Source organism: Balaenoptera acutorostrata, chromosome 10, assembly GCF_949987535.1.
Source record: "Balaenoptera acutorostrata chromosome 10, mBalAcu1.1, whole genome shotgun sequence".
In the NCBI taxonomy this organism is placed as follows: domain Eukaryota; kingdom Metazoa; phylum Chordata; class Mammalia; order Artiodactyla; family Balaenopteridae; genus Balaenoptera; species Balaenoptera acutorostrata.
In genome coordinates this window covers 26,712,174-26,735,139 of record NC_080073.1, presented here as the reverse complement: position 1 = coordinate 26,735,139, position 22,966 = coordinate 26,712,174, and the positions used below count along the sequence as shown (strand labels likewise).

Here is a 22,966-nt window from a genome sequence, read left to right as displayed (position 1 = left end):
GTCTACTTTTTAAATGAGTTAGTGTCAGGAGAAGAGGAATCAATTTAAAGAAAGATATTAAGTAAGTGGAAGCATAAGAGATCCACAGATGTGATATGACTCATGAGAGTGATGAGAATGACTGGCGTTTGGGAAACACTGGTCTAGAAGCAGATCGGGAAACAAAGAAAGAAGCACAAGCCGAGAAGTAAGGGGAATATCATCTAGTCATCCAAATCAGGATGCTGAATGATAAACTGCCTACCTGCAACTGCAATCTCTTGCAGTGTTGAGGTACAATTCATCTGGCCTTTACTGAACATCAGCTATGAGCTCAGTGTGACCGGGGGGTAAGTGAGATATAGAATCCAATCCCATTTTCAAAGGTGAACCTCGGAGATAGCCATGAGCACTATGACAGTAGAAATCAAAATGGGATCAATGCTATACGAAAGGGCCAAAGAGACCACAGAAGGGTAGCATTTGTTTCTTTGGAGGTAATCAGGAAACCCTTCTCTGAAGAGGAGAAATTTGCATGGGGCCTTGAAGAATGGGTAAGATCTCAATAGGCAGAAATGGGGACCAAGGCATTCTGGACAGAGGGAACACCAGGCAGAATAGCAGCAAATAATATAGGGAAATGAGCTCACAGGGCACAGTGAAAAAAATATCTATGGGGGGCTGCTTGGAGAGCCCTGACCAGGCGGGGCTTGGGTCAGCGGTGCTGGCCGGGGTTTGCTGTTGAGGCCTGGTCTCCGCCACTGGGCCCAGGAAGATGGTGCTGGGTGGTTGCCCGGTGAGTGAGTTGCTTCTCTGCGGCCAGGCGGCTTTGCTGACGGGGAATCTCCTTCTGCTGCATTGTGTCTCTCGGAGCCACTGGCACAACAGTACCGCCGAGCCCGAGCCCACCTCCACTGGCGCCACCCGCCGGCTCTGCGAGCTGGGACTAGGGTGACCCCACTCTCCAGTCATCCTTTGCTCTTACCGACCCGATGAATTTATAGAGTGTGAAGACCCAGTGGACCATGTTGGAAATGCAGCGGCATCCCAGGAACTTGGTTATGGCTGTCTCAAGTTCGGTGGTCAGGCCTACAGTGATGTGGAACACACCTCCGTCCAATGCCGCGCCCTGGACGGAATCGAATGTGCCAGTCCTAGGACCTTCCTACGAGAGAATAAACCTTGTATAAAGTGTACTGGACAGTACTTCATAAGCACTTCGCTCGACTCCTTCTTCCTGGGATGTTCTGGAGTAGGTCGTTTCTGTCTGAGACACGCTGGCAGAGCAGTAGGGAAGCTCTTGACACTTGGAGGACTTGGGATTTGGTGGTTTGTTGACCTTATTTTGCTTATTCCTGGAGGGCTGACGCCAAGTGAGGGCAGCAATTAGTGCACTGTTTACTAAAAAGAGCTGCTGCCGTGACCCAGAGAGGCAAGTCTCCTGAATTCATCTCTACAGGCTCAGAACTCTTCCTTGTTATCAGTCCTGACCATTGCCTTCCTCTTTGGAGGGAATGGCTTTGGCGAGGGAGGTTTCTTTGGACTGTGGATTTTCAACCCAAACTTTACCTTGCAGACTAGAAATGACAAGCAAACAGTATTGTGGGTATCAAGTTTGTACCTTTCCTCATGTACAAAAAATATAAAGGATAGTGATTAACTTATAAGCTGCAGAAGGGTTTCCATACTCTTTATTTCTGTGCACTGCTGTATAATCAATCCTTTGGAGCAAGTGGACCCAACAGGATAAGTAAAGTGAATATTTTTAGCCTTGTGTCTTTTGTGACCCTGAGTCCTCATGCGGTGGAGATGGGAAGCTGAACCAATGAAAATCTTCAGCAGAAGTAGAAACGGCGATGGATTTTAATACACACTGAAATTCTGACTTTCTGAATTTAAATTGCAGAATAAATGTTGCCAACCTGGAATGCTCATTTGGGTGTTTTCAGTAGGTAGAGTGAAACTCAAAATTATATTTGTTGTGCTTAAAGCTAAGCATTTGAACTGAGCCTGTTAATAAACCCTATTGTTTCATCATTATTATGCCTGAGAGGGAATATATCCAGTACAGTAATTTCCTCTTTCCAATTATGTTTTGGATAGCTAAACATGTCTGAGTTCAGCTATCCTCTTGGCAGACTTGTCCTATCAAAAAAGTAGTATTTACCAGTTTAGAGAGCCCATGCTGTAGACTGGTAAAAAAAAAAAAAAAAAAGATTTCATACAAGTAACTATAAATCTGTTCTTCATGATTAGGTAAGAAAATATGAGGGACCTCGTGCCCTTGGAAAGAAAAGCAGACTCTTCCTTAAAGGATATTACTACTTAGTGCTGGGTAGAGTTAGGATGTGATTCGGGGGGCAAAGAGAAACTGAACACATTCTGTCAAAATAAGCATGGTACCAGAATCTCTCAGCGTGGGCTACAGCAGTCAGTCATAGGGAAAGAGACAGCCAAGGTTTTGAGTTCCCAAATCACTGGGAATAAAAGAAAATGTTCTGAATTATAAGTGGTTTTTAAAACTTAGTTCCTATCCCTTGCAATCTGAGTTGAAAAGAACTGTTAAATATAAGGTAAAAATGGGGTTTGGAAGGTAAATCAAACTAAGAGCCTGCTATTTGGGCAACTTATAAATTCTAGAAACAATTAAGGTAGAACTGCTCAAAGTTTAGTCTCATAATAATTGACATAAAGACCAAGAATCCCAGTTAAAATAACTCTGAATATGCTCTGTCATTATGAAGCAGTTTTCCTAAGAGTTTCAGCTTCATTATCCCTGATTAATATGACCACTGTTCTTATGGTATTAAATGGTGGCAATTATGTAAAAGTTAAAACAGATTATTCTATTTTGTCCTGAAAGTTCTGTACCACATTGACCTTAACCTTCTTTATAACAGTAATAATTGATAGATTCTTACTTATAATCTCTACACTCTAAGGCAGTATATTTTAAATTGTTGTGGTTCATGAAGAAACTGGACCTTCTCCCCAGAAAAATGCATAGAAACATAAAATTTTGCATAGAACTTAAGAGGGTTCAAGGATGCCCGTTTTTAAAAAGAAAAAGAAAAAAAACTTACTTCTAAGAAAAATCTGGAAAACAAACTAAAATTGAAATCTTACCCCAAATAAGATACTACTTTAAAACCACAAATCCTGCTTCATCTCACAAGTTAAAAAAAAAAAATCTCCTTAAGGATATTCATAAACCCCATCAAAAGCTATTTTCTTTTAAAAATAAAAAATAAACTGTGGCAGCTTTCAGACTCAAAATCATTAATTGTTAATGTTTCCAGGAGGAAGAGCTTGGGTAAAGAGGTAAAAGTCTGTAAGTTATTAAAGTTTCTCTTTTATGGAAGAAGCCCTTCTCACAGAAGAGGTGATGGGGATCAAATTTGTTTCCACTGCTAGGTGACAGCCTGAGAATCTTTACATTCCTCTGTGATGATCCGCATTTGTCAGTTCCAGTGCAGCTTCTAGGTGATGCCCATCCTCTGTATTCACAAACCCTGGCCAAATGTGATACAACCTGAAAAACTATTTGAATAAAGGAATATTTTTTTAAACGTGAAAAAAAATATCTATGGACTTCAGTGGAAAACCCATGTAGCACTTGCAATCTGCCTGCTTTCGTGTCTCTTTGTATAACAGATGGCAGATGCATCATCCAAAAGGCATTTCAGGTGATTGTGTCCATGTCCTCACAGAGAGGAGCTTCAGGAAGACATCTCTACTTCCAAATAACCAACCTCAAATCCACTCTTTATTTCTGAAAAGAAAATACCTGGGAAACCCCATCCTGTCATTTCCATTGTAATTGCACAGGCAGTGATCAACCACTGCCCTAGATTTGCATTAAAGGAATGCCTGTCCTTGATAAAAACTCCAGAGAATGGGGGCATTACTTGCCAGAACCCTGAGAAGCTCTGTGGACCAGGAGCTGCTCTTCGTCAGTGCCAGGAATCCAGATAAATCTACCCTTGGAACTATCCGGAGTCCACCCCAAGCAAAAACGCTCTTAACGAAGTCCTTCATCTCAAGAGGAAAAGAATCCTTGGAAAGAGATTTCCTCTGGTAGCCAAATGCATAAGCCTTCCTGCTCCCTCTCCCCAGCAACCCCCTGATGGGTAATTAATGTCTTTTGCATGACTTTATCCTGCTACTTTGCAATACCACGCCCCCCATGTGTCAAGCCTATGACCTTGGTGATCATTTTTAAAAGTTAGTATGATTTAATGTGGCACTTTATCTTCCCATTGTGCTTCAGAATTAGCATCCTACTTAATTTTATCAAAGGTCTTTGTCTTGAGTTACAGCATGGAACAGAAGATTCTAGGGAGGACGTTATATTAAATAATGCGTAGAGAAATGAACCGTTCTTCCTAGTGGTTCAGGAGCTCATGCTGGTTCTAGCTCTTCCCACATGCTAACACCTCATTTTGAGAAAACTTCCACTTCGAAGAATACTACAGGAGAGAAATCTCTCTTTCTCTCTCTGTCTCTGTCTCTCTCTCTCTCTCTGTGTGTGTGTCTGTTTCTCTCTCAATTAAAAAGCAACCCATGAATTGAATCTCTCTCTTAATCTCCCTTTGTCATTAACATCTCATTTTAAACCAAAGTGCCCTTCACAGAATGTGAATGGCTGTTACACAACCTTAATTTGGAGTCGAATAAACTTTACGGAAAACTGAGTTAAACCAAGCTAAGTAGGTATATTTACCGAGGTCATAGAATGAAGCCTTTAATAGGTGGCTCTACACTATTAATATTCAAGAAGGCTGTGTAATTTGCAGCATTTCCCAAAATGAGTGTTTCCATGGAACCCTTTTTTGATGGAGTATCTGGAGAGACACGGGTTCATCAGCTAAGTGTCAAGCTAGCAAAAAGAGGCCTATGTCAGCAACAGATGCTCAGATTTCCCCCTGAACTTCCAACCCCCTGCACAGCTACGAGTGTTGCCTGGAAAACCACTAGGTAGGCCAAGTCGTGGGAGTTGTGTTGAACTGGGAAGAGAGGTGGGAATATTCCCTGCAGCTTCCAACCTAGCTTCCCTCCAATCTTCTCATCCGTGTAATGGGGTAATAAATACGTACCTTGAAGAGGTGCTAATAGACTTGTTGAGATGTCTAATTTGGAATAATGTCAGTAAAAACATTCAGCTAAGTAGCAGATGCAAAGGATACATTCAATAAATAGTCACTGGTATGTCAAGGTCCTCTAGGGGCTGCTTCTCAAGTTTTACTATCTGTGCAATCTCACAGGAGCCTGTTACAATGCAGATCCTGATTTGGGTCTGGGATGGGGACTGAGATTCTCTGAACTTATTCTCCTAGTTTGAGGACTGTACTTTGAGAAGCAAGCATCTCAGAGATACAAAAGGAAGTGAACAGTCTCAACTTTTAAAGAGTTATAATATATGGAGAGAACCTAGACATGCAGTCAGCTGGGTAAATGGCAAGCAGAGTGCTGGTACAAACAGTCCGCTTTGGGGGGCATTGTTACTCTTGCTCACTCAGGATTGATGGGGGAGTTTTCCCTTTGAGCTGACTTTGAATGATGAGTAGACTTTGAGCAGACCCGGCGTCCCAGGTTCTGGCTGTGCCAGGAAGGCAGCACACTCCCAGAAGTGGGAAGGCATATGGGAAACTTAGGAGATGCTCAGGGAGCGTAGAGCAAAAGACATGGTTTGGAGGAGGAGGTAGGTATAAAGTGGACCACTGACCTGGATGTCTGAGTCTCAGGTATCAATAAAATACAATCTAGGAGAGTTTTAAGCAAATGTATGAGTTTCCCAGGGCTGCCGTAACAAAGTACCACAAACTGCATGGCTTAAAACAACAGAAATTTATTATCTCATAGTTCTGAAGTCTAGAAGTCTGAGACCAAAGTGTCAACAGGGCCAGGCTTCCTCTGAAACCTGCAGGGGAACCATTCCTGGCCTCTTCCTGGCTCCTGGAGGTTTGCTGGCAATCCTTGGCATTCCCTGGCTTAGTCATCACATGGCATTCTCCCTGTGTCTCTGTCTTCACGTGGCCATCTTCTTGTGAGGGTACGAATCATATTGGATCAGGGGCCCATCCTACTCCAGCATGGCATCATTTTAATTAATTACATCTGCAGTGACCCTATTTCCAAATAAGGTCACAGTCTGAGGTACTGGGAATTAAGAATTCAGCATATCTTTTATGGAGGACTCAATTCAACACATAACAGCAAATATGTATGCACCCATTGGGCCCCAGAAATCTCCTCTGCCCTATAGGATAAACTTCAGAAGTGACTTTTTCCCACTGGGAAAAAATGAAGGACCATAGCGCTGAAGACCTCTGCCTTCTCTATCTACACCCCTTCCCAAGTATGAAAGATCGTTAGGACATGCCAGTGGTCACTGAACTGAGCTGGAAATTCAGGACACTGAGGCTGGGGAAATCAGGGTAGCATTAGAATTCCCACTGAAGCCTTCTTTCCTCTTTTCTGCCGACTTCTATAGGAATGTTATGTTGTTCCCAAGGAGCTTCTGGGAGTGTGAGCCCCAGAAGCACCATCTCTAACGTGTTCACACAGCAGAGTTCAATAAAATAATGACGTACAAAGTCTTTCTTCCTGAACTCTGTAAGAAGCAATGGCCTTCCATTTTTTCCCTTTGCTCTTGTCCGATAGAAGACTAATGTAAACGCTGTCCACAGTGTGAATTTTGTAGGTAGGTGAAAGGGGGCACTGGGCTACTTATTTTATCAAATTTAATTGTCCTCTTGGAAAAATGGGAACTTTCTAAAAAAAGAAGTGGCTTTCTCTCTTTCAGTTATATACTCTCTGGCTAGATAGATGAATTCGTTGTCACCTAGGTACACAACATTTTGTGTTCTAAATACCACTGCCTCCTAATGTCTTCAAGGTTAGCAGCATGAAAGGAGCATTTCACGCAAAACCCCTGCCAGTATGACCGTGAACAGTAATAAGTTTTTCAGGCCCGTTCTGTCAGACCAATTGTCCATCCCAGATTTATTCAGAGCATCCTTTCTCTGTTAAAATGAAGAAGAATGGTGGCCATATTATGTGGGCAGAAGAAAGGAAGATGTGGAAATAAAAGGGTGTGAAAGGAATATCTGTTTTCAAGGCAGCTGAGAACGAGTTGCAGGCTTGGTGTAGCCGCTGTCCCCATTTGAAGAAAATAAGCCCACGTGGCTACTTGGAGGTGGTAGTTAATTTTAAACCATATTTAAAGACTGCTGAGAAACACATTGGCCCCAATTCAGACCAGGGTCAGTTGTCTCTTGGTCCCACTGACTAGAATGATGCAAACACCAGGCCCCAGACATACTAGGCACAGACCAGCAAGGTTTGACATCCTTATGTTCTCAGTCCTGTCCTAAGCAATTCAGTACATTGGCCAAGAAGGCATAAACCTTGGAAACTGTAATATGGCATGCTAAGAGAAAATAAACGATCTTCTGCAGGCCAGGCTTAATTTTGCAAACTCCATTTCCTGGAGATGATTGGCCCCTGGACACTTACAGGAGGATTAGTCGGCTGGAAGTTTCACCTCCTCCCCTGAAATCTTCCCCAGTCCTTCCAGCCTGAATTAATCTTCCCTCCTTTGTGCTCTTCTAGCACTTGATCTGTACCTCAGTTGTAGCTCTTATCACAGTCTCTGTTGGCATTACCACTATTTCTGTGTGTCTTATCTCCCCTACTAGACTCTAGGCTCTCTAAGGGACAAGACTCAGTCCTAGTCATTTTTGTATTTCTAGCATCTAGGACAGGGCAAGCATGCCCTCATTAGATATTTATTGAAAAACTGAAGGATGGAGGGGAAAGAAGGATTTTGTGGTTTTCTCCATCATTATCAAATGTCACTTTCTCTATCACACATGGTTTCAATCAAATACTTTGGAGGAGAGTTCTGGAACTCTTAAGAGATTCTGAAACTTAAAAGGAATAGGAGACTTTCAAGGGAGCTTATGGATGGGCTTTTTGGGAGATTAAATGAGTTAACAAACGAATGCATACCGAAAACTTGCTAAAAGTAGCCCTACTTCTTTTGGATGGTCTGGGAATGGGCAGGGATGGAGGCAGACTTTGTATCCCTCAGAGTTTGGGAGGTTGCAAGTAACAGAAATTGCCTTTGAGTAAAAGTGAAGTAATTTCTTGGAAGGATTTAGGGAAGTTCACATAATGAAAGGGAATGCTGAGGAACTGGGCTGCAAAAAATACAGGAAACGAAGCAGCTCAGGACATATATATGGTTGAAACCATATATGGCTAAGGAATGGCTTCATTTTGTAGTCACATCTGTGCATTGCTATAGGAATGATTCAACTCAGCCCCTCATCCCATTCTTACACAATACCACTCAAGGTCCAAAATCCAAAAACATAATCTAGTTGTCTAAGCTGGACCACACACCCACCCCTCTTGGCTCAGGAATGTTCCTTTTGTAGAACAGATGCCATCCCCCAAGATATGTGATTCTCAAAAAGAAATCAAGGTGCTATTAATAAGAGAAAGGAGAATGAGTGCTTGGTAACCAAAGCACAGCTAATGTCCACTACCGTTTACCTTGGAAAATATACAAGTCAGAAAACTATTTAAAAGAATGCAACTCCCTTATAGCTAATGGGAAAGATGAGACACTAGCAAACTTTTATTTATTAAGTAGATTAGACTTGAAATTCAAGTACAGTACATTTGGACAAGTGCTTTCAAATAGTTTATTCATCATTCGTGTTGCCCACATATTTCAGGAGTTTTTTACCTGTTAAATTGCTTAGAAAAACCATCTTTTTTATAGAAAGATAAAAGGACCAATCTTGGAAGAAGTCATCAAATAAAGACTAAATCAGAGATTAGAGTTGGTGGAAACATTAAGGTAACTAAATGTCTGTCAACACTTTTCTACTTTCTCATGTGGGTATGGGACCAAGTTACAGCTAGGCGGAAAGATAAACAAACTGAGCTTATTTAGTGAAATAGAAGTCTAGCAATTGCATTATTGTCCATTTCCAGTTCTTTAATTAACACATGATAATTACATTTTTTCAACAGATACTCATTGTGCACCTCCTACTAATACTCTAATAGTAAAAGCTAATAGTCTAAGCCTTTTAAGTGCTTCTATGTATCAGACACTCTACTAAGATCTTTATATGCATTTCTCATTTAATATTTATAAGAACTCAATGAGAGGAGGTACTCTCAGTATTAGGAAAATAGGAGTCAGGGAAATTATGTAACTTGCCCAAGGTTGCACAGCTAAGTGGCAGAAAGTAAAATAATAAAGTAAAATACAGAAAATATTGATGTAGAAAATGAATACACTACACATATATTAATACATACCATTACAAACATGATTATTAACTTTAGAAATTATTTTCTGAAGCATTTAGATGAAATATACTTGCAAAGAGCGGGTTCTCAATAAATGCATATTAAAGGCAGGAATTTATAATGTGATTCAAAAATGTGACTTCCAGGAAATGTTTGTGGGTAGGGAAAAAGATCCATCAGCATAAAAGAGCTTTTCATAGAGAACATGATGACCTGTAATTCTTTCTACTTACTCTGAAAATGGTTTTCAGTTGTTATATTATGACTAAATTGAGACTAAAAAAACTAATTGATTAATTTTTCCACCCTTGGGTCTGGTTGCCTCTTGAATAGTTTATTAAAGGTAGAGGTGTAATGTAGTTCTCTGACATTTTTTTTTTAATCAGGGTAATCAAGAAAATGTGGTATTGGCATAAGAATAGACATACAGACAAATGGCATAGAATTGAGTCCAGAAATAAACCTTTACTTTTACAGTCAATTGATTTTTCAACGAGGGTTCCAGGCTTGTTAATGGAGAAAGAATAGTCTTTTCAACAAATGGTATAGGACGACTGAATACTGACATGGAAGACAATGAAGTTGGACCCCCTACGTCACACCATATCCCAAAATTTAACTCAAAATGGATCATAGATGATATAAAAGCTAAAAAAAACTATAAAACTCTAAAAGAAAACATAGGAGTAAATCTATATGATCTCGAGTTACGCAGTGATTTTTTAGGTACGGCACCTAAAGCATAAGCAACAAAAGAAATAACAGATAAATTGGATTACATCAAATTAAAAAAAACAACAACTTTGTGCTTCAGAGGACGCTATCAAGAAAGTGAAAAGACAACCCACAGACTGGGAGAGAAATCTTGCAGATCATAAACTGAAAAAGGGACTTGAATCCAGAATATATAAAGAACTCTTAACAATTTGACAATAAAAAGGCAATTCAGTTTTTAAATGGGCAGGGATTTGAATAAACATTTATCCAAAGAAGACATACAGATATCCAATAAGCACATGAAAGTATGCTTAACATCACTAGTCATTAGGGAAATGCAAATCAAACCCCACTAAAATGTCTAAAATCAAAAAGACAGATAATAGCAAGTATTGACGACGATGAGGAAAAATAGGATGTTCCTACATTGCTAGCGGGATTGTAAATGGTACAGCCACCTTGGAAAATGGTTTGACAGTTTCTCAGTATTAGGAAAATATGAGTCAGAGAAATTATGTAACTTGCCCAAGGTTGTTAAATCGTATGATTTTACATAAACATACTCATGTGTTTAACTTACTCACATGTTAAACATATGAGTATGTTTATGTAAAATCATATGATCCAACAATTCCACTCCTTGGTGTATACCTAAGAGAAGTGAAAACATACATCCAAACAAAAATCTGTACAAGAATGTTCCTAGCAGCATTATTTTTAACAGTCCAAAAGTGGAAACAACCCAAATGTCCATCAGCTAATGAATAGATAAGCAAGATGTGGTATATCCATACAACGGAATATTACTCAGCAATATAAAAGGAATGTTCAACAACATGGATGAACCTTGAAAACATTATGCTAAGTGGGACTTCCCTGGTGGTCCAGTGATCAAGACTCCGTGCTTCCACTGCAGGGGGCACAGGTTCGATCCCTGGTCGGGAAACTAAGATCCTGCATGCTGCGTGGCACAGCCAAAAAAAAAAAAATTATGCTAAGTAAAAAACCCAGTCACAAAATGCTACATATTGTATGATGCTATTTATATGAAATATCTAGAATATGCAAATTTATGGAAACAAAGTATATTAGTAGTTTCCAGGGGATAAGGAATGGGAGAATGGAGAATGACTACTAATGGATAGGAGACTTCTTTGGGGGTGATGAAAATATTCCAAAATCAGACAGTGGTGTAGGTTGCTCTATGACTGTACTAAACTCTATAAATATACAAAAAAACACTGAATTGCACACTTTAAAAGGATGAATTTTGCGGTATTATATTATGGTTAATTATGTTTCAATAAAGCTGTTGCTTAACCCTAAAACCCATGGTCAGTCATTATCTCTCTGTGATGGTAAGTTTGTGGGGTGACTTGTAGTTCCCCAGACTTGCTATTTTCATACATTTCTAGACCTATCCACTCACTTTACCATTCGTCTACAAACTTCTTCTCACTTCCCTGTCCCCGCTCTAACCCCTTTCCTGCCATGTAAATTTTCTATTTCTCTTTCATGAGTTAGCTTAGATTTCATCTCTACTAGGAAATCTCCCTGAATCCCTAGTTCAACCTTGAGCTGCATTTATCTGAAGGTTCCAGTGAACGTTATACACGTCTTCTTTCCAGCAAAGATCATATTCCATGGTAATTATCTGTTTATGTGTCTGTGTCCCCACTAGTGTATAAGCTCCTTGAGGCATTGTCTTTGTGTTTTGAGGTATGGTATGATGTCTGGCACATAATAGGTACTTAGAAATGTTTACTGAATGAATAAATGAATGAATGCTTAAAGATAGAAAATTTAATGTTCCCGCGTTGAAGGATTCTGTGATATCAGGATATTGTCTGATCTCAGAAAGTGTCTTGGACATAAACCTTAAATACTTTTGTGTGATGAATTCAGATTACCTGTGGAAATCAATGCTACAATAAATAAATATTTGCCTTCTAAATGTGAGAAGCTAACTCAGTCCTCACATGTCCCAGGATAAGCTGAGCTCCCTAGGATGAACAAGTAATTTTTTCTACTACATGGAATACTCTTGTACAATTAACCAGCTATGTTGCAGGATCCTAAAACATTTCATTGGAGAATTTAGCCTTGGTTGTCAATAAGCCCAAGATATTTTAAGCTTTGAATCTTGAGTCTCTTGTGGTGGGAAATAGAGCCTCCGGTGAATAAATTTTATCCAGATTACTGTCCTTCCAAAACAATATCTCGATGCTCTGCTACTTAAGCACATTGTGGGTTGAAACATCTGAACAAAGTTATCACATAGGCAAATGGATTAAGAATATACAATGAATTTTGATCAATAAGACTTTTGGACTCAAATCCCAATATATAAGCAGCTGGTGGCATCTGAGAGATGAGAAGTCACCATCCATGAACAAAATAGACCCTCAAGAAATTGCCTTCATGGAGTTTACATTATAGAAGTGGAAGAAATGTAAGGGGAAATAATTTCAAGCAGAGAGAATAATTAAGGTAAAGGTGATAAGATGTTTGGTAAACTGAAGGAGAACAGGGTGAGTGGGACATAATGAACACTGGAAAGCAGTGTGATCATTAATATTATTCCCCGTGGCAGGCAGACTTATTGGTCACAATTCTGTATCCACTTCCCCAAACTAGTTTTTGCAACGCCACCTTTTGTCGCCATGGTCACATAGAGACAGATTATATTTCCCTACCCATTGATGTTGAGTTTGGCAGGTGACTTGCTTTGGCCAATGGAAGGTGGGCAGAATGGTATGTCATTTTCCAGATGAGACCTTAACAGGCGTGGCGTGTCGCTGCTTACCTTCCTGTGCCTCTGCCATCAGCAAGAAAAGGCCTCCAGGTGGATGTGCCCCCCTTCATCCTGAGCACCAGAAATAACATGAATACGCCAAGCAGAGCTACTCCAGCCAACCTAGGGACACAGGGGCAGGAGGTTGTTATAAGCCTCTGAGTTAGGGCATGATTTATTATGCAAACTTATCATGGCAATAGTTTACCCATACAGTCTTCAATACTAATCTTACACACTATTAGTATACCTTTCTTTCTATTTTTCACTTTTTTAAACATTATTTATTGTTTATATAATCTACAGTTCCCAAAACATTTCTGAAAATGGCAGGTCATTTGTAAGCCATAAATAAAACAAACATGAGCCTAACTATTTTACTGGAAAGAATAAACCTCACCTGACCAGACTCCCAATTTATTCTAGCCATTGTTTAGTAGAAGGAAACAAAGGCCTTTTCTCTTTTCCCCATTTCTGTTTCCACCTCTACACCAGGACATCTGTTCTTCAGTTCCATAGTTTGAAGGTTTTCCATTAATTAAAAAAATATACAACTCTGTAGCTTGTCGTGTATATTCTGGCATCTTTGTATGTTAGTACTAGTCACTCAATAGATGGGTGACTCCTCAGCAAAGTAAAATCCACCAAACGAAGTGTGAAGTTATTTTTCTAAATATATGCTGTTTATGGCTCATTTTCACAATTTGCAGTTCCTAGGTGAAATTTTCCAAAAAGGGGTCAAGCTTTCATAACTTTGTATTCCAAACTTGCACCTAACAGGAATACAAAGAGAAAATTAAGCCCATCAGCTGTGATGAGAACTATCATAGGACTTCCTTGTCTTCAATCTAAATACTAAAAATTTTCTCAAAGTATATCAGTCACTCAGCAAGGAGTTCTTGGGTGTAGGTCCACAAAACATGTCAAGCCATACAGAGGCAAGGGGTTCGGGATGGGCAAAACGGGTGAAGGCAGTCAAAAGGTGCAAACTTCCAACTATAAGATGAATAAGTCCTGGGGGTATAATGTACAGCATGGCAACTGTAGTTAACAATACCGTATTCTGTATTTGAAAGTTGCTAAGATCATAAAAGCTTTCATCACAAGAAAAAAATTGTGACTATATGTGGTCATGGATGTTAACTAAACTTATTATGGTAATAATTATGCAGTATATACATAAATCAAATCATTATGTTGTATACCTAAAAATAATACCAGGTTATATGTCAATTACACCTCAATTAAAAGAAAAAGGGTGAGATCCCTGCCTTACGTAAATGTACCCTGAGAAATGACTCTAACAGTTGAAATTGCTGGGAGCTGTCTTAATTCGAGTTCCCCACAAGGCAGACCTTGTGACAAAGACTTGGGAACAGGGAGCTCCTGTGTGAGGTGATCCCAAGAGGCACAAGCAAAAAAGTGAAGAAAATGAGACAGAGAAGGGTGAAAAGCCAAAAGAATTTGCATTAGTGAGCAGGTTACCACCATGGGCAACTGGGACCCAATCCTGCTGGCCTCCTCTGAGAAACTGTGTGGAACACACCCAAGACTCCTAAGACCAGGGGCCACGGAGGCTGGGACTTTTATCCCCAAATGTTTACAGGCTGCATTCAAGAGAGTTAACCCCGCACACACTTTCAGCTGCCCTTCCCTGCAGCAGAACAGGCTTCCTCGGGCCAAGGGAGGCCCTCAGACAGAGAAGAGAGCGTAAGATGGGAGGTTTATCAACATCTCCAGCAGCTGCCTGAACTCAGGTAGGCCAAGGAAATACGGTACAGGGCATCACCTGTGTCTGCGACATGGCACACAGCTCTTCATTCCATCAGATGTAATGATAGTATTTAGTGAGCACTTACTCTGTACCAGGCACAGTGCTAATAAGCTTTTTATGTATATCACATCATTTAATCCTTGCAGCAACCCTAAGAAGTAGATACTGGGATTAGCATCCTCTGCAGACAAAGAAATTGAGAAATTTGCTAAGGTGACAAAGCAAGTAAATGGTGGAGGTTTGAACGTGGGTAGTCAGACTCTAGGGGTCTAAACAACACTTTACTCATGAAGGGCTAAGTGCAGAAAACAGAAGCACGTGTAACTGAAAGATGGGGAAAGTAGTGAGGCATGTAATCCTCAGAAAAGGCTTCTTTGTGGAAATGTACTTGAGTAGTACTTTAAGTGGGAAAGTGCAGAAAAAGAAACGAGCCTGTGCATGGTAAGGACGGGGGAAGAGGAAGACGGAAGGGAGCTGTAACATAAGGAGCATGAATTCAGCAAAATATCCTCATTGGAGAGTACACAGAGCTGGTCCTTGTTATGGAGTAAGGCACATATAATATTGCATGTAATTCTATGTTTATTATCATCTGAATCTTCATCTCATAATCTGAGATAAAGGTGTATGCCCTCTAGGTGAGGCATGCACAGTCAGCTGGATAGAGGATGTCTAGGTAGTGTCATCTACAGTTCCGATACAAGAGCCCTTTATTCAGTATTTGCCAAGGACAGGGAGCTAATACATACTCTACACACTCGTTGGCTGATGACAATAAAAACGATTGCTTAGTGTGATGACGTGCACATGATAGGTCCTCAGTATCAGGCCATGCATGCCCGTATAACTTGAATATCAAAAACAGGCATAAGAAAAATGAAAAATTTGGGGAAAGTAAAAAATCATCATTTAGAGCAGCCATTCTCAAACATTAAGTCCCAAGACCCCTCTACATTCTTAAAAATGATTGAAGACCACAAAGAACTTTTCACTTGTGTGGAATATGTCTATGAATATTTAGAAGATTACCGTATTAGAAATCAAAACTAAGAAATGTATAAAATATAAAAATATGCAAATACACGTTTTATTAGCCATCAGAACAATGGCTACATCCCACAACAGTTTTCCCTCTGGAAAACTCCACCGTATACCTGCAAGAGAATGAGATTGAAAATGACAAATAGTATCTTTGTATTATTATTTAATAATAATACTATTATAATATATTATTATATTATTATACTATTATACTACTATAATAATACTATTATAATATATTATATATCTTATATTATTATATATTATTATAATATAATAATACTATTTCACAATAGTATTATTGTGAAAATAGTTTTGATTTCATGACCCCCCTGGAAGGGTTTCAGATATCCTCAGGGGTCTTTGAACCACAGTTTGAAGAGTTCTGATCTAGAATTTTCAGAAACGTTAAGTATTTCCAGGGAGCTAAATAAAAATATTGAATATGAAATTAATTGCAAGACTTATTTGCAGCATATATTCACATGGTTTAGACCTTGATTTCTAACTCAGGGGAAGAAGTTGGATTTAGCTTCTGCTCTCTTCCATTTAAGCATTCTATGACTCAAGAAGAAAAAAACACAGGAGAAGCATTTCTGGTTTTGTTTTGTTTGAAATCTTTCCAGTAACTAAATACTGTTTTCCTTTTGAAGACTTTTTGGACCCTTTAATGAATAGCTTGGTATCACTGGCCTCATTGAAAAATTCAAAGTCTTTCTGGTAGAATCCTTGCTAGACATTGTATACAATGGTCTTTCATGGAAGATTGCTCCAAATTGGGGTGAGTTATTTGGAGACAGAAGTTCAGGAGGCTGGCTTGGATAAGCAGGGTGGGATTAAGCAGGACATAGAAAAGGACTGCCTGGGACCACAAACATGTATGTAGACTAGGATGGGCGATGGGAGGAAGCTACCTCATGCCTTCCCCTGGGCAGTGTGAAGGACAAAGTCTCATTCTTGATGTTAGCTTCAAAGGCACCAAGTCAGTCCCTAAGAGTTCTTTTCCAGGGATGGTGTGGGGTGGCCCTGAGGATCTCTGTTCATTCCCACCAGAACCAAATATGCAAGAAAGCCATTTCCCTTGAGCCAATTCCCCAAATAATCATTTTGCTGAAAGATTTTTCTCTCCTAAAATATTTCCAGTGTATTAGCTGCACTGGACCAAGCCCTGTACCACACTCCAACACACACACACACACACACACACACACACACACACACACACACACACACACACACACACACACACACACACACACACACACACACACACACACACACACACACCCCTACATCTTTACCAGCCTTACAGTTGAGGAGCATCTTTAACCTCAAACATGGCGGCAAAACGGCTGCGGTAAAAGTCTCCTTGACAGTTTCAGGTTAATTGATTCTTTGGCAAATTGGTTTTTCAAACAATTAATTTTTTTTTGAATTTTATTTTATTTATTTTTTTATACAGCAGGTTCTTATTAGTCATCAATTTTATACACATCAGTGTATACATGTCAATCCCAATCGCCCAATTCATCACACTACCACCACCACAGCCAATTAATTTTTAACAAGCTAGTTTCTCGTGCATCAACCATTCTGAAAATTTTACCCAGCTCCTCCCCACTACAGGTGAATAGGGAACTGGCTCAGATGAACCCCTGGGAATAGCTGAGGAGACATCCTGTCTGCTGGAAAGCATAACATATGCCTGGGAGAGGCAAGGTGAAGAACGCTCCATTGTGCAAGAAGAGTCTCTCTGGACAGACCAGTTGTATTAGGCTAGAAGGGGTAGGGATGGAAGCCAGCTCATTCCTTTTAGGACTATGCTCGGCCTCAGTCTCCTCATCTGTAGAATAGGGATAATAATGATTATACCTCTCAGGTCCCTGGTAAAGGGTAAAGGAAATATGGTATGTAAAGCACAGAGTGCGGTGGCTGGCACAAAGGCAGGGATCTATACCTGCTAGCTGTTATTGTTACTATTATCACCATTAATGATAGAAGTGACTATGGCAATCCTGTTTCCATTTTCTAAAAGAAAGCAGTACCTCAAAGTACACACTTTCTCACGTCTAGGCGTGGAGCCCTCCCTTCCCCAGCTCTCTAGCCACTATACCCTCTTCACCCTCCAGGCTTCACTTAAACATCACCTCCCCCAGGAAGCCTTCTCTGGTTGCCTAGATTAGCTTAAGGCCCCTACAAACCCCTGGACTTAAACCCCTCATCGCCATTTATTGAAACGGATTGTTCAGTTGTCTGCCTCTTCTTAAAACAAAGACTCTGAGAGCAGAGACCATCTCCATATTGTTTACTCTGATATCCGTAATCTCTGGCACAGTGTTTCCGTGTAGGATTTGGCTGGATGAATAAATGAATGAGTGGGGGATAGGCTGGAAGTGTGATCCTGCAGCCTGGTCCTGACAGGCTGGGGCAAAGGCAGCACCCAGCTGCACAGGTGTGGCTCAGACACGCAGGGTCGATGGGGAATGCCTGAGAAGGCCTGGAGGGTCGGGCTCTTTGTTGGGCTTCTCCAGCAGGCCCCCAGGCCCCCGAGGTTGCCTTCCATTTTGGGCTTCTAGTCCTCTGGCTCTTCCAGCCCCCAGGTATGGCCTCTCTGGGCCACCAGAGAGTTTCTTCCTCATAGGAATTTCACCGTAGTGGAAGGTCCCCCGATCTAGGAGCAGAGAGCTTGCGTCGTGATTCTTGCTGTATGTGACTTTGGTCCAGTGCCTGCACCTCTCTGAGTCTTGGTTTCCTCTGACACAACAGGTGAGGCAGCTCTTTCTACTATTCTGCAAGGGTAAGAGGAGGGTCAGCTTCCAGACAAATATCTCTTCTTAGGAATTTAATGAGACCTATCCCTTCTCTTTCTACTCTTTCTTCTTCCCTGCATCCCTTCCCTCCATCCCTCCTTTCTTCTTCATTTAACAAATACGTATGGGGTCTTTACTGGGAACCAGATTTGCCCTGGTGCTCAGTCACAGAGAGGTAGCGAAAATAAACAGGATCCCTGCTTTCATGCTACTTAGAACGCCTAGGGGGAGAGACAGGCAAAACACAGGTTCACAAATAAGAAGGGAAATTTCACACAGACAGTAGAGCAAACAACAAGATAAATTAAGCAGTGAAATGGGATAATGTGGAAGATAATGACTAGGGGTGGGACATGCACTTTGGATGGTCACGGGAGGCCTCTCAGAGGTGGTGACATGTGCACTGAAACCCGAATGAAGAGAGGAAGCTGACTGTGGACAACATGGAGGCCAGTTCAGAGGCCCCGGGGGGTGAGGGTAGTTGTGTTCAGGAAGAGAAAGTGGCAAGTGGGCCCGAAGACAGCAAAGAAGTGGGCAAGACCCAGATGATGTCGGTCCTCGTAGGCCACAGTGAGGGCTTTGGATATGGCCCTGAGCGGGAGGGGAAGCCTTGAAGGAGAGCTTTATGCAGGGGAGTGACACGTTCCTATTTATGTTTCTAAGAGATTTCTGGTTGCTGTGCAAAATGAATTCTTACCTGTCATGTTCCAGATGCAACTTGAAAAAAGTATGATTAATCCCCTGACACTGGCAAAGCATCAGAAACATGGGTGACATTATATCTGCTGACAACGAAGAGCACTTTTTCCATGCTGAGCTGATAAATATATTGAACAAACGGTGTTTAGTTAACTAAGATGAACAGTGTGTCCTTGTGCCTCAGGCTTTTTTTTTTCCCAAAAAGCATTTGTGTATTTGTGGTAATATTCAATATTAACCACCGAAGAATTGGAAATTTACAATTCCATAGCCGCTTGACAGGGCAATCGCTTTTCAGTGGTTTAAAGGAGATTGCATTTTGTTCTATGTGTATAAACGATTTCTGCTTGTTTTATTATAATCTGGCAGGTATATTGAATTTCCTACCCAGCAAGAGTTCTGTTAGTTTCCCTATCCTGAACATTCAGCGAGGTCATTATTATGTGAAGAATGAAATGACAGCAGGCAGCAGCAGAAAATGACCAAATAACTGCTTGATAGGGTGACTTTTTGACAGAGCAATATAGTAATAGAACACGTCATATTTCTAGGTCTCGGAATTCTGCTTGTTGAAAGCATTTGCATTTTAAAAATCAACTTTAGTAATTAGACTTAACACCTTGAATTTTGAGCACTGGAAACTGTTTGCAGTTCACCTAGTAGTAGTAGCTGTAATTGCCCATTGCATGCAAGCACTACAATAAATGCAATGTATTATATTATCTCATAATGTGAGTGGGCCCCATCCAATCAGCTGAAGGTCTGATGAGCAAAACCTGAGGTTTCTTGTGAAAAGAGGAATTCTGCCTTCGGACTGCAACACAGAAATTCTAGTTGTCCAGGCTTTTGGACTCTCGTTGGTAGCATCTACTCTTACCTGATCGCCAGCCTGCTGGCTTGCCCTGTGCATTTCAGACTTGCCAGCCCCCATAGTCACGTGAGTAATTCCTTAAATCCCTTAAAATAGCTATCCTATTAGTCCCTGGAGAACCCGGACTAATATACTCCTTTCCCCAGCAGCTCTGCTACTACAAATTTATCCAAAGAAAGCAATCATACAGATATCCAAAAATACACGTTCAAGGCATTGTTTTAATGGTTACAGATGAGACACAATCAAAATTTCCACCGCTGGGGGATCACTAAGAAAACCGTTGTGCAATGTGTGCTAATACAGAACATTCTACACAATATAATTTATATATCCTGTAGGTATATTATATGACTCTTAAGAATAAGCTAAATCTTCCTTAAAAATAAGGTATTTACTGGTCATATTATTAGGTAATAAACAGCAGATTAAAGAACCTGTTTGATTTCCATTTTTTAAGTTGTTAATACTGAATGAAATTATGAGGAAACTTACATTTTCCTCCTTTAATCATTTCTGTATTGACTGAATTTTTATACATAGCCTATTTTGACCGTTAATGAATCAAATCAATTTGACCTAAATTCTAGACAAAACGTCAGCTCAGATAGATTTCTGTGGCCCTCTCCCATGCGACCTGTGTGTGTTCTGAATGTCATAAATATCTTTTAGTCACACCCTTTAAATTGTTTATTCGTGAAGCATTTCTATACTAACGAAATAAAATGGGCAGAGATAGGCAGTTGTCTGGACATTCAAGCGTAAAAACAAACTCTGGGACTTGTTTGTTTCATAATTCACTTGAGCACAGCACCACAGTTCAGGGAAGGCAAACAAGAGGGGAAAAAAAAGATTTTCCCTGAAATACAAGATAATGACCACATTATCTATTTTAATTTGACAATGTAGGGACAGTCTGAGTTCCCTATGACTCAAATTCTATTTGAAGAAACTAAAATTAATAAATCATAGCTTACTGAGAATGGCAGTGCCTCTTTGCAAGTCATTATATGGGTTTCATAGAGTTTTTCTTCTTTCAGTCCTACTCTGGGCCATGCCCTGGCTTCCACTGATTCATTCCTTTTTTATCACCTTGGAGTCTTCCTCTGTACTTTGAAATGTTTATCTATATAAATGCAGACTTGTGGGGGGAGGGATGAAATTTGAAAAGATCCTTCTAGCATAACGCACTTTCAGTAAATTGGATAAATATCTTTGTGGCCCATGGAGATGACACGCACACACTGAGGGGAGAGCCGGTCACTTTCCAGCCTTGTCCTCATATGAACAAGCACAGTGAATTGTGCAGAAAAGAGTAGTGTTTGCAGTAACCCTGATTGCACTTTCCAGTGTCTAGCTCAGTTCCCTCTGCCTGATATTTATTATTACTCTCCCTAAGAAAACAACTTATCTTCCCTGATGGTGAAGTGAAGAGCACAAAAAGTAATGGAAAGTTCCTCCCACGGAAACAGTAAGCTTTAGTACATTTAATATATAATCACACCAGGGAGAAATGCCCTTGTGTTTAAGAGCAGAAATGCATACAGCATTTTGTCTTTCCCTTAGTTTTGATTTCTTCTTCTAGGAAAATATTTTTAGTGAACACCTGATGTGCTTTTGTTGCAAGTCTTGGTGAAGCTGGTTTTGACTCAACCAAGGTTAGGGCAAAAATATCCGGAAAAATGATTCTGGCTGCCTAGACAATGCCATTTACCTGCAAATAAGGGAGCTGGAAGTCAGCTCTCAGGTCTAGCAGACAGGAGTGTAGGTACCACCTCCAGGTCCACTGACCTTCCTGGGAACAAACAGCATCATTAAAATCCCTGAGGTGCTCCTAGAAGGATATTTGTGAACTGTATTGTTTTCTATTTCTGCTGTTTCTTTGACGTTGGCTAGAGGCTAGTAATGACCCCTTTTGTCAACAGAGGCATTCCAGGTAAACGGATCCTTATCAACTTATGGTCAGTGAGTCCTGTATCTCAGACAGAGTCTCTCCAGTCTTCTTTGCAAGATGAGGACTTCAAACTTGTGTCCAACTTTAGCAACCTGAGGGCAGGTGCTGGAGCCTTCCCTCAGCTCTCACTGCAACCAGCATATTTCCCAAGACTCTCCTCAGTCCTCACCTTGTCCCCATCTTCTGCCTTGTCCACTCCAAGTAGATCCTATACCTGAGGCTCTGTGAAGTGAGACACTCCCCAGATTTTGACCACAGCATATAAATACGCCTTATGAGGCGCTGGTGGCATAAAGGAAAACCTTGCTCTAATCAACGTGTGAGTCTTCAGAAACAGTTTGAAATTGCCCATGAGCCTGGGGAGCGTGGACCCCATACATTCAGACATTCAGCCCATGACCACTATCCTGTTGAGAAACAACCGGAAGTGGAGAGATTAAGAGAGAGAGCCGACTATAAGAAGTCTCTCAGAAAAGGCAGCCATGGTGTGGGAAGTCAGTAAATATGTGAGTGATAAAAACAATGAATTGGGCTTCCCTGGTGGCGCAGTGGTTGAGAGTCTGCCTGCTAATGCAGGGGACACGGGTTTGAGCCCTGGTCTGGGAAGATCCCACATGCCGCGGAGCAACTGGGCCCGTGAGCCACAATTGCTGAGCCTGCGCGTCTGGAGCTTGTGCTCCGCAACAAGAGAGGCCGCGATAGTGAGAGGCCCGCGCACCGCAATGAAGAGTGGCCCCCGCTTGCCCCAACTAGAGAAAAGCCCTCGCACAGAAACGAAGACCCAACACAGCTAAAAATAAATAAATAAATTAAAAAATAATAATAATAATGAAAATCTTTGGTTATAAAAAAAACAATGAATAGCATTATATTTTTTTCATGTGGGAGGCTAAGAGTAAAAACTTTGGGGTTGGATAGACTCTTTTCAAGGCCCTTGCTTCAAAAAGTTGTACTACCACTCTGTTCCTCACTTTCCTCACTGCTAAAGGAAGGG

The 22,966-nt window shown here is 40.7% G+C and overlaps 1 protein-coding gene and 1 pseudogene across 2 annotated transcripts in view; both read left to right on the top strand.

The window, feature by feature from the left end:
* Positions 1-22,966, top strand: part of SYNPR (synaptoporin) — a 309,297-nt gene that overhangs the window by 224,483 nt on the left and 61,848 nt on the right. The gene's annotated exons all lie outside the window — the stretch shown is intronic.
* LOC103009186 (TM2 domain-containing protein 2-like) lies at positions 755-1,384 on the top strand (annotated as a pseudogene).